This window comes from Odontomachus brunneus, unplaced genomic scaffold (genome assembly GCF_010583005.1).
Source record: "Odontomachus brunneus isolate Ranch 3 - 2012 unplaced genomic scaffold, Obru_v1 Obru_scaffold_143, whole genome shotgun sequence".
Lineage (NCBI taxonomy): Eukaryota > Metazoa > Arthropoda > Insecta > Hymenoptera > Formicidae > Odontomachus > Odontomachus brunneus.
The window spans coordinates 164177-176387 of record NW_022639593.1 but is presented as its reverse complement, the minus strand read 5'-3'; positions in this window follow the sequence as shown (position 1 = coordinate 176387).

The following is a 12211-nucleotide window of genomic DNA, read 5'->3' as shown; positions in this document are numbered from 1 at the left end:
TTCTATTTATTCATATGATGGAGTCTCCTTGAATATTATCACTAGGAAATTAGTACTCTTCCTCGCTCTCAGTTCTGGTCACCGTGCTCAAACTCTCGCTCTACTAAGAACTTCGCAAATTTTATTGAATGAAAAACTTTTTATTCGGATACTGGACCGAATCAAAACATTAGCACCGAGTCGGTCTCAACCCTACTTGCTTTTCCCCCGTTTTAAAGATTATGAGAATCTCTGAATTGTTTATCTTTTGGAGCATTATTTAAATAGGACCGAAAAGTTGCGTCCTTCCACATGCGATTTTTTATTTATCTCGCTTTCCTAATCACACAGGGAAGTTTCTGCGCAAACGATCAGTTGCTGGGTTCGTAGAGATTTAGAAGATTTTGGAATTGACACTTCCATTTTCAGCGCATAGTACCCGACACACTTCATCATCACGTACTGTGTTAATACGTCACGTGGGTGTTTCGCTCAACATGATTAAATATGCGGCAGGCTGGACCGACATATCCCGAGTCTTTGCCAAGTTCTACAATAGACAGATACTTAACCTAGAGGACTTTAGCAATGCGATTTGCAATCATAAATCGGCTTAACAGCGAATATAGGAAGAATAGTATGTATCTTATTTTTTGTTCTGCGGTTCAGCTTTTGTAAAGGTTTCTTTTCACCTCAGATTTTTATTTTATGTTATAAACTTTTACGTCTACATAATTTTTTTTTACGTTTAAGTCTTCCTTGGGTATAAGCCAAGCTCCTGGGCTATAATGTAATTTTATTATTTAATTTTATTATTTATTTCGTTATTTAATTTTGTTATACCTTACCTTAGTATAACCTTGTTTATTATACCGTTTTTTTTTTTATAAGCTTCTATACTCTTTCAGACATTTATTTTTACCTGACTATTCAGATACATTCTAAATGTCTTTCCCGGCGGCAAATCGATCGGGATTTGAACAGCTACATAGTTTCCATCCGGACGAGACAACATGGGCATAATTGTTAAATTGAACGAACTTACCAGTAAAGTTCGATTTTAATTATGCCCGTTGTCTCGTACGGATGAACTCCCACCCGTCACTTATTTTCCCATCCCAAGGATAACGATTTGCCTGGAAGCTTGGAACTTATAAGGAAACAGTATGCGTGCGGCGCTCGCATAGCGCTCGCGACTGTGGGCTGCTAAGTGAGCGGTAGCGCGCTTTCTCATTTTGGCGGTACCTTTGAATTCTATCGTCAAGGAGCGTGCAGGGGCATGACTACATAGTTTTCATCCGGACGAGAAAACGGGCATAATTAGAATCGAACTTCACTAGTAAGTTCGTTTAATTTAACAATTCTTTATGACTCCAGGTCCTTATGACCGTGAGGAGTTCATGAAGTTCAATAACAAATTTCCGTAGCTTCGAATTCATTCAATTAACGCACTTTCGGTAGCTTCGATCGAAGCGGCAAAGTTCGCTTTTCTTTTCAGGAGATCCGTGTCAAGCACTTCGTCATGATGACGTGTTTACGATCGCGAAAACCTCTTCAATCTTTCACTTTTCTTTGGACGACCGAAGATTCTAGACGGATTCTTCCTGAGTTTCTCAGCCTATTCCTGTGATCTTTACGGGCGCCTCCTTGGTTCATCGCGGCTTCCCGCTGCCTTCACTGTCGGCACTCCCTGTTCCTCGGTTCCTGATTCATGGTGACTTCCTGCTGACTTCACCGTCGGCACCTCCTATTCCTGTTATTGCTCCTTCCCATAGGTGCCTCTTGGTTCATCGTGGCTTCCCGCCGATTTCACCATTGGAACCTCCTAAGCCTGTTCCTGCGATTCCTATCGGTGCCTCTTGATTCATCGCGGCTTCTCGCCGCACCTTCTTGTCGGTGTCTTCTGGTTCATCGCGGCTTCTTGCCGCCTTCACCGTCAACGCTTTCTGATCTTACTTCTATGACTCCCCATCGGTATCTCTTGATTCATCGCAGCTTTCCGCTGCCTTCATCGTCGAAGCTTCTTGATCCTGTTCCTGCACCTCGCCGTCAACGTCTCCTGATTTATCGCAGTTTTCTGCCGTTTTCTTCGACGAATCCTACTAATTATGCTCTGACAGGCAGACTACCGTCTTCCCTGTCGACGTCTCCTGATTCAACGTAGATGACCGCCGCTTCCTCGACGATGCCTCCTGACTATCCCTACGCGACTAACCGCCGCCTCTTTGTCAGCGTCTACTGTTCCTGTTCTTACGCAGCTTTCTACCTACATTGTCGGCATCTCCTGTTCCTGTTCCTGCGCCACTGTTCGCCGTCTTTCAAAGTCAACAACTACTTGTGTCTGAATCTGCACGGCTATTTGCCGTTTCTCCCATCGAAGTTTTTTCCATGGTTTTGAGTTTTACCGTCCCTTACAAAAATATTTCACCGGTTTTAGCCCTCGAAAATGTTTAATTTGTGTAGTAAAAGAGCGTGCATTCAACACAGCGAGTATGACTTCGTTTATAGATCGGAAAGGGGCATTTTTACTAAAAACGAGTGGAGATTACGGATTGTTAAGAAGTAGTAAAAACGTACCATTAAGTGTATTTGTGAGTGGTAAATGAGTGCAGCGCAATGGAAATTTGAGATGTGCAAACGTGCATTTAGCTACGAATACAAACCCACACAGCACCAACATATTTCAAAAAACTTTCTAAAAGCTTTCATTATGAAATATGAAACATTTCAAAAAAATATTTCAGACATATTTTAGATATGTTCTTTCAGATACATGAAATGTCCGCTATGATGTACTATCTGAAATGAATGTATCTGAAATGTTTCAAAAATATATGGGAAATATTTCAGATATTTTTTTTATATACAGAAACTATAGTTTTTTTATATTTAAAAACTATTTGTAAATGTCACAGTGCTTGCAGATTTTATTGGAAATCTTACTTGATTTCAATGTTACATTATATTTAAAAATTCTCATTGGCACTGGTGGGACTCAAACTTGGTCCCTGCAGGTATCTTTGGATTATGAGTCCGGTGCTTTAGACACTACACCACGATCTTCGATCGATGTAAACGCCTTACATTTTGTATATATGTGTTGTAATTAACACAGTAATATAATTTCTTACAATATGATTTAATAAAATCATTTCATTTTAATAAAAATTATATTTTTTGTAATTTTATTGTATGTGTTAATTTAACCCTAATTAGCTAATGAAATAAGGTCTACAAAATTCCGCACATTCCATTTTATTATCTTTAAATTTTTATAGTAAAATTTTTTTTATTAACTGTTATTAAATATATAAAGTCATAAAATACTATACACTTTGAGTAATTATAAAACAGTACAACTACAAAAAGAAAAAAATCCGCCTAACCATATAAAATTTAATTATTAGGTGTACAACTTTGCTTCCGCCGTTTTTCTATAGATGGCTTTAGCGATAAGTGGTCAAAATAGATAGATCATAGACGTCATATAATAAACTTGGGCATCTATCAACATAACTCCATAGAAACATAGTCGATTTGTGTCTGCATCATAAAGTTATTCTCGATTAAAAATGTCAGTTTACGAGCCAAATTCTCGTCATTTGCAGGAGGTTTTAATTTTCTGCTTCAATATGAAGAAATCTGCGGCTGAGGCTCATCGAATGCTCTGAAATACTTATGGTGAGGCCGGTATTAGTGAAAGAACGTGTCGTGAGTGGTTTCAACGCTTCATGAACGGTGATTTTGACGTCGAAGACCGGCATAACGGTGGAAGAGAGAAGGTTTTTGTAGATGCAGAATTGCAGATATTACTTGATCAATACTCGTGTCAAAATCAAGAAGAATTGGCACGATTATTAGGAGTGACTCAACAAGACATTTCAAAACGCCTCAAAGCCATGGGAATGATTCAGAAGCAAGGAAATTGGGTGCCGTACGAATTGAAGTCGAGAGATGTTAAACGGCGTTTGTTTGCTTGTGAACAGCTGCTTGAAAGGCAAAGATAGAAAAGATTTCTGCATCGCGTTGTGACTGGGGACGAAAAATGGGTTTATTACGATAACCCCAAGCGCAAAAAATCATGGGGAGTTCCCGACTATGCTTCTACGTCGACGGACAAACCGAATATTCACGGCTCCAAGGTCATGCTCTGTATTTGGTGGGACCAGCTCGGCGTAGTGTATTATGAGCTGTTAAAACCGACTGAAACAATCACAGGCGATCGGTATCGAACGCAATTGATGCGTTTGAGCCGAGCATTGAAAGACAAACGGCCGCAATACAACGAGAGACACGATAAAGTGATTGTGCAGCATGACAATGCTCGACCCCATGTTGCGAAAGTGGACAAGACATACTTGGAAACGTTGAAATGGAAAGTCCTACCCCACCCGCCGTATTCTCCAGACGTTGCTCCCTCTGACTATCACTTGTTTCGATCAATGGCACACGGCCTGGCTGACCAGCACTTTTTACTCTTATAAAGAAGTAAAAAATTGGATCGATTCGTGGATCGCCTCAAAAGATGACCAGTTTTTTCGACGCGGGATTCGTACGCTGCCCGAAAGAAGGGAGAAAGTAGTGGCCAGCGATGGACAATACTTTAAACCATAAATGTATAACCAGTTTTTTACAATAAAGCCTCGAATTTCGAAAAAAAAACGACGGAAGCAAAGTTGTACACCTAATAAATTAATTAATTTTATGTATAAATATATAAATCAACGCTTATAAACGATTTCTGAAATATTTAAGTGAAAAAGATTTTGATGAAACGTTTCACAAATATTTCTGAATTATTTCAATGTTACATTTTAATATAATTTCCAAGTTATCTTTCAGAAAGCATTTTGAAAGTTGTGCTGTGTGGGAAATACGTTTTTAATACTCACTAACACTTATAGTGCATATTTTTAAATAGCACGCGAATAAAAATTATAATTATTAATTCTTAGATAGCAACATCATTATAGTGATTAGGTTATATAAGGGTTAATTATTATATATTAGGTGAATATATAAAAAGTTTATTATATTGTCTTAAATGTTAGAAATATAATATAACAGATAGAGCGAGTCAAATGTAAAGACATGTTGCGTCTCCAAAATATTGCACAATTTGATGTATCTTACGGGGTGGACTAAATTTTGTTTGTAAATTTAACGGCGTCACAATTTTATTAATAGATGTTACTTGATGTGATAAGCAAACAATTATATACTCACGACTATTATACACTCGTCAACAAAATAATGGAATAGATAAGTTCATTTCGAAATTTCGCGCAAATTTAAATGAGAATAACATTGCGAAACATTATCGTATTTGGAATCTCTTTTTTTTATTTTAAAGAGTGAAATCTATACTTTAAAGAGCATTCGTCTGATTTTGAATTCACTATCTTCCCTTCCCACAATCTTTTCAAAAGTAAATATGTGTCGCGTCTCCAAAAAATTGCACATCGAGTGCACTTTTGGAGTCGAGAATTTCCGGAGCGAGTGCGAGTGACTGGCGATTTTGGGACGAGTGAGAAAGAGAGTGAAGGAGAGTGAAAGAATGTTTGAGAGTGTGAGGAGAGTGAGAGGAGGAGAAGAGTGAAGTAAAAGAAAGATGGGAAAGTGTGGGTAAGATGTGGGAAGGTGAAGGAAGGGAATAAAGAAGGAAGGAAGGAGGCAAGTATAGAGAAGTTAGAAAAGATAGAGGAGTTGGAGGTGAAAGAGGAGAGAAAGGAGCAAAGGAAGAGACATCTGGAGAGGTTGACAGAAACTAAATAAAGGAAAGTGTGGCAAGAGCAGGAGGAATAGGAATAGAAGTATATATAATATAAGGGAAGGATAGGGAGTAGGGTTGACTGGGTGAAGAGGAAAAGGATGAAAAAGGCAAGGAAGTGAAGGGAGAAATGGAGGAGAAAGGGAAAGAAGAAGATAATGGGAAGTGAAGAGAGGAGAGCGAAGGGAGTACAAACTTGGACGAGGTGTGGAAAAGGAAAAAGATTCAATAAGAAGGGAGGAAAGGAAAGAGGATGAGAAAGGAGAATAGTGTGTACTTAGAAAAGGAAAGAAATGAAGGGGAATGGAGAAGGCAAGAAGGAACGGGATGAAGGATGGAGGAGGAAATTGATAGAAGAACTGAGGGAAATAAAAAAGGAGTTAAAGGAAGTAATTAAGAAAGCTGTAACAACCGTCCTCCGCGTGTCGGTTGGTATCGTTGCCACGGATGTATTCGCTCGTCGGAGTCCGGGTTCGTGAAATAATAGGACGCGGAGTGTAAGATAAAAATAACAAAAAGATTTATTTAGCCTTGGTACAGAGTATTCGCGTATTAGTATACAATGTTCCTGGGTGACGGCGCCAGTTACCGGATCGCGGTTTCGGTAGGCCGCGACAGGTAAGTCGGTAGGCGGAGCGTATAGCGCGATAGCTAGGCTCGCCTCGGAGATTCGGCAGGCGGTCGTGTATCGTGATTCGGTGTTCGCGATTCGTACGCGGCTCGCGTGGCTGGTCGCGGGGACCGCGCGGTGTCGGCGGTATCGAAGTCGTATCACAGTATCGTATGCTGTCTTCGCGGTTTTGACGGCTACGCGCTCGCTTGCTCGTCGGCGTCGCAAGAGACGAGATGGGGCGTGAGTAGCCGATGTATCGGCGTATTCACACCCGATCTCGCTCGTCGAAAGGCAGAGAACAAGGGTCGAGAAAACTCGACGGAGCGCAGCTAACCTACTGGCTTCGGTCCTTGTTCGGGATGTCGACGGGATGCAAACTAGAGTCGATAAAGATCGGCAGAGCACAGCTAACGTACTGGCTTCGGTCCTAGTTTGCGAGGATGTGATCGTTGGCAGGTTGAGGAAGCAGATACGAGTCGGTCGTAGGCCTTGCTCTCTGCTGTGTAGCATCGAGTTCGGTTGACGGTCCGGATCGGTCTGGTCCTGATTAATTTGGCGTCGCGGATTATATACTTGACGCTTCTTTGTCTTCGCTCGCCGTGCACGTGTGCGTCGCGTGCTCGCGGCGCTCGCTCGCTATTGTTTCCTTCTCGCGTGATCTTCGTTCGCTTTGTTTATGTTTGTTGTCGGTTGTTTACGCGTGTCGGTTTTTCGGTGTTTATTGTTGGCGCAACGCGCCGGTGCACGGCCCGACTGATGTTCGGTCGGGCCGGAGTAGTGACGATGCAGGTGTGCATCGTTACAAAGCGGTGAGGGGTCAGGGGAAAGAGATGAAGGAGGAGATGGAAGCAATGATAAGGAGAATGAGAGAGAGGAAGGAGGAATGGGGAAAAGAGAAAGAGGAAATGAAGGGTAGAATTGAGAAGCTTGAAAGAAGGTTGAAAGAAGGAGATGAGAAGGAAAGAAAGGGAAAAGAAAGGTAACAAATTGGAGGCTAGAGTAAAAGAAATGGAAAGAAGAATGGAGATGAGAGAAAGGAAGGAGAAGAGGAAAAATATATGAGTGAAAAGGTGGAAAGGAGGAGAGAAAGAAATAGAGGAAAGAACCAGAAGAATGTGGAGTAAGGTGGGAGTAGGTGAAGAAATAGAGCAGGTAAAAGTAACAAATATAAGAAAAAAAGGGAAAGAAAGGAGAGTGTTGGTAAGGATGAGAAGTTTGGAAGGGAAGAGGATAGTGATGAGGAAGAGAAAGCAAATCGGAGGAAAGGAGCTAAGGATAGAAGATGATCTGACAAGGAAAGAAAGAAAGATGGTGTGGTAGCTAGAGGAGATAGCGAAGAAGGAGAGAAACAGAGGGAGGAGAGTATTGGTAGGAGAGTAGGAGGAAGGGAAGGGAAGAAGATAATAAAGGAACAGCAGGAGGAAGGAGATGGGAAAATAGAAAAGGAGTGGAAGGTGGCATTTTGGAATTGTCGTGCCCCGTGTTGCTGAGACGCGAAAAGAGTTCGGAATCGATGATGCGGGCGCGGCAGAGTGTGTGGCGGTGGATAAAAATGTAGTCAGAAATTGTAACTACTTCTTGTAGCTTAAATATAAAAGATTTATTTGTAACTACACTTGAACGTGTTTAATTACTACTCCCGAGTTTTATTAGTAATGTGCGAACCGCGCGTCGGTTGCGTATGTCGCGGCGAGAGACCGAGGTGTTAAGTCTAACGCGGGCGGTCTTCTCCGCTCTTTTATAATATTGTTTAGTCTTGTCGGAGGGGGTGCCTGGCGACAAGAAGATTACCAAATTTGGTAATGGTTTAATGCGTTTCGAATCGAGGTCCGAAATGCGGAATGTGCAAAGTGATGCTTATCGTAGCACTTGCACATCCGCTTCCTTGTTGTGGCGCAATCGAAACAAATGGGCAGAAAAAGAGAGAGAGAGAGAGAGAGAGAGAGAGAGAGAGAGAGAGAGAGATAACGGAATTGAAGGAGAAGGGTAGGAAGAAAGCGCATGTAGCATATGTAAAAATGTAAATTAGTAGATAAGTTATTTAGTCTGGTAGTTTTAAAATAGATTAAGTTAATTTTAAGATAGACATAAGTTAGTAATAAGAGAAGAAGGAGAGGGAAGAGCGAGATGTGTATGTATATGATAAGTACGAGGGCTGCTCAGTAAGTTTTGCGACTTGCGAAGGAAAACACGGTAATTTGTCATTGAAAATGGCTTTATTGTTTTTCAAAGTATTCTCCATGATGATCAATCCACTTCTGCATTCGTTCAAACCATTTATTATAGCATCCATGCCACTCCGAAAGTGGTACCTTCAAAACATGTGTTTTAAACGCATCAACCGCTTCTTCTGGCGTCGAAAATCGTTGACCACGCAGTTTATTCTTGATGTTCGGGAACAAAAAGAAGTCGTTAGGTGCCAAATCAGGACTGTACGATGGATGACCCATTAATTCGATGTTTTCACTAGTCAAATAGGCGGTTGTTTGAGCCGATGTGTGAAAGCTCGTTTTGTTATGGTGAAGAATGATTCGTCGTCTTGAGTTGTTTTTCCTTATTTGGCCGAAGACTTCTGGCAAACAAATGGTTGTGTACCACTCAGAATTGACCGTTCTACGTTTCTCTAAGGGTACTGTTGCCACATGACCAGTTTTTCTGAAAAAAACAGGCGACCATTTGTTTCGAAGTGCTTCGAGCGCGAACAACTTTTGTTGGGTTAGGTTCACTTTGAAAGACCCACACAGTCGACTGCTGTTTAGTTTCCGGCTCATATGCATAGATCCATGACTCGTCACCTGTGTAGAGGTTATATACGGCATTTGACGCACCTCGATCGAATTTCTTCAGCATTTTTTTGCACCAATTTACACGATCCTTTTTTTGAGCAATTGTCAAATTATGCGGGATCCAACGTGAACAAATTTTTTTTACGGCCAAATGTTCATGCAATATCGTTTGTATGCAATTCATACCAACACCCAGGGATGCCTGAATCTCACGGTATGTCACATGTCGATCTTGCATTATCAATTCACGCACAGCATCGATGTTTTCTGGCACAGCATGATTTGACGACCTTCGCAAGGTTCGTCGGTGAACAAACTACGACCACGATTGAATTCATTAAACCAGCGACAAATAGTGACCTTGTGTGGTGCTTCATTGCCAAAAGTGGAAGCAAGTTGATCGATGCACTCTTGTCTCGATAATCCACGTCGAAAGTCGTAAAAAATCATCGCACGAAAGTGTTCTCGTGTTAATTCCATTTTTTCGCTGAGACACAATTTTCAAGTCACTGTAAACAATACAAGTAGCCTCCGTACGACAAAACGTTTTGAGTAAAAAAATCTTCCAAACTGTCAAACTTTTTGATGGTAAGATTAGATTTTACCTAGCAACGCCAGTGTTGCCAAGTCGCAAAACTTACGGAGCAGTCCTCGTAGGAGCGAGCGAAAAAGATAAGAGAATTAAATTGTAAGAACATAGGATATAAGTGTAACTGTAACCTCATAGGAGAGCAACAAAATTCTTATATATAATAAAATTGTGCCTTCGACCTTTGTGGATAAATATACATAAAATGATATTCTAATCTAAAAACTTGTTACTCGTCAGTTAAACAATTTTGCAGACAAGACAGCCGAGATAGCATAGAGGATTCAGAAAGAATTTAATCATATGTTACCAATTCTGAGCTCGTTTTTAGATGCAAACAGAATTCTTTTCACTGAACTGAACTTTGAAGAATTCTTTTTGCATCTAAAAATGAGTTCAGAATTGATGACATATTTAAAATATACGACAGAATTTTTTGACATTTTTTTAATTCTCTGTGCTCTGGGAGGACGAAGAAAAAGGGTAAGATAGAACACTAAGTGACTTGTTTAATCTTACCCTTAAGATAAAATTTATTCAAAGTTTATTAACAAATTTGTTCAAATTTATTCAAACTTTATTAACAAATAAAATAAATAGCTGGGAAAAGTGTGAATATATAATTGTGTTAAATTATAATCATATATAATTACATATGATTCATATTTGAAATTTGTTTATACCCAGAGTAACGTTAAATAACTTTTTAATAATTTTTTAATAAGGTCTCTAACATCAGTAAAACGTTTCTACATATCGACTTACTACCTAAATACATGGCTTACTTACAAGGCTGTGTTTAAGTGATAAGCAAAAATATTCTTAGGTTACATTATACTTCTTGGCATATTGTATAGACTTTTGACTATATAACCATGGACCGCTAGCCGCTATTTTATGCCTGCAGCAAAACGTCTGTTAACATCTACAGCGTCGCCAAGACCAAACAACGGCTATTACGTAAACTATCACATACTTGTGATTTCTATTTTACCATGTAAAAGATATTTTGTATGTGTGTTCGTGATCATAAATTGCAGTTATCACTAAAATATATGAAAAATTATTATAATATTTCTTTAATCGTCAATAACAGACTTTTTCATTTTTTCTTCAAATAAATTATTACATTAAAAAAAAAGTTATACAACTTTGCTATAATATAAAAATCAACAATGTTTAAAGTAACAAGAAAAAAAATCTGATTTGCAAGGAAAATATAAAAACACAAAATAAGATATTTATATAATTTCATACCAAATTTGTATTTATTATATTACATAAGAATATATAATATTTATATAATATATTTATATAATAAGATATATATATATATATATATATATATATATATATATATACATATATTAGAACCTTGAATAAGTTCTCGCTGATTTTTCATGAAAATTAATGCTTTATTTAAAAAAAGTCGTAAAAAACATATTACTGAAAGTATTGCCCATCGCTAGCCACTACTTTTTCCCATCTTTCTGGCAGCATTTGAATTCCACATCGGAAAAACGACACGTCTCTTGAGGCTATCCAAGAGTTGACCCATTTTTTGGCATCTTCATAAGAATGAAAGTGCTGCTCAGCCAGACCATGTGCCATTGATCGGAACAAGTGATAATTGGAAGGGGCAATGTCTGGTGAATACGGCGGGTGGGGTAGGACTTCTCATTTAAGCGTTTCCAAATAGGTTTTCACCGGTTGTGCAACATGTGGCCGAGCGTTATCACGTTGCAAAATCACTTTGTCGTGTCTCTGCTCGTATAGCGGCCGTTTTTCCTTCAATGCTCGGCTCAAACGTATCAATTGTAGTCGATAGCGCTCTCCCGTGATGGTTTCGTTCAGTTTGAACAGCTTATAATAAACTATATTCAGCTGATCCCACCAAATGCAAAGCAGAAGCTTCAAACCATGGATATTCGGCTTTGCCGACGATGTTGATACATGGCCGAGCTTACCCCACGATTTTCTGCGCTTAGGGTTATCGCAGTGTATCCACTTTTCATCGCCAGTCACGATACTATGCAAAAAACCTTTCCTTTTCTGCCGTTGAAGCAGTTGTTCACACGTGAAAAGACGCCGTTCGACTTCTCTCGGCTTCAACTCGTACGGCACCCAATGTTCTTGCTTTTGAATCATTCCTAATACTTTCAAACGTTTCGAAACTGTTGTGTGATCAACTCCTAATGTTTCTGCAAGTTCAACTAGCGTCTGATATAAGTCTTCATGAAGTAATGCCTCCAATTCTTCGTCTTCAAACTTTTTTGGTGCCCCAGAGCGTTCTTTATCTTCAACATGAAAATCATTATTTTTGAAGTGTCTCAACCAATCTCTGCATGTTGTTTCCGACATAGTGATTGCCGTAAGTCTCAACAATAATTCTGTGTGCTTCAGCTGCAGATTTTTTTTTAATAAAGTAGTGCAATAAAATTCCCCGCAAATACTCTGTTTTTGGCACGAAACTC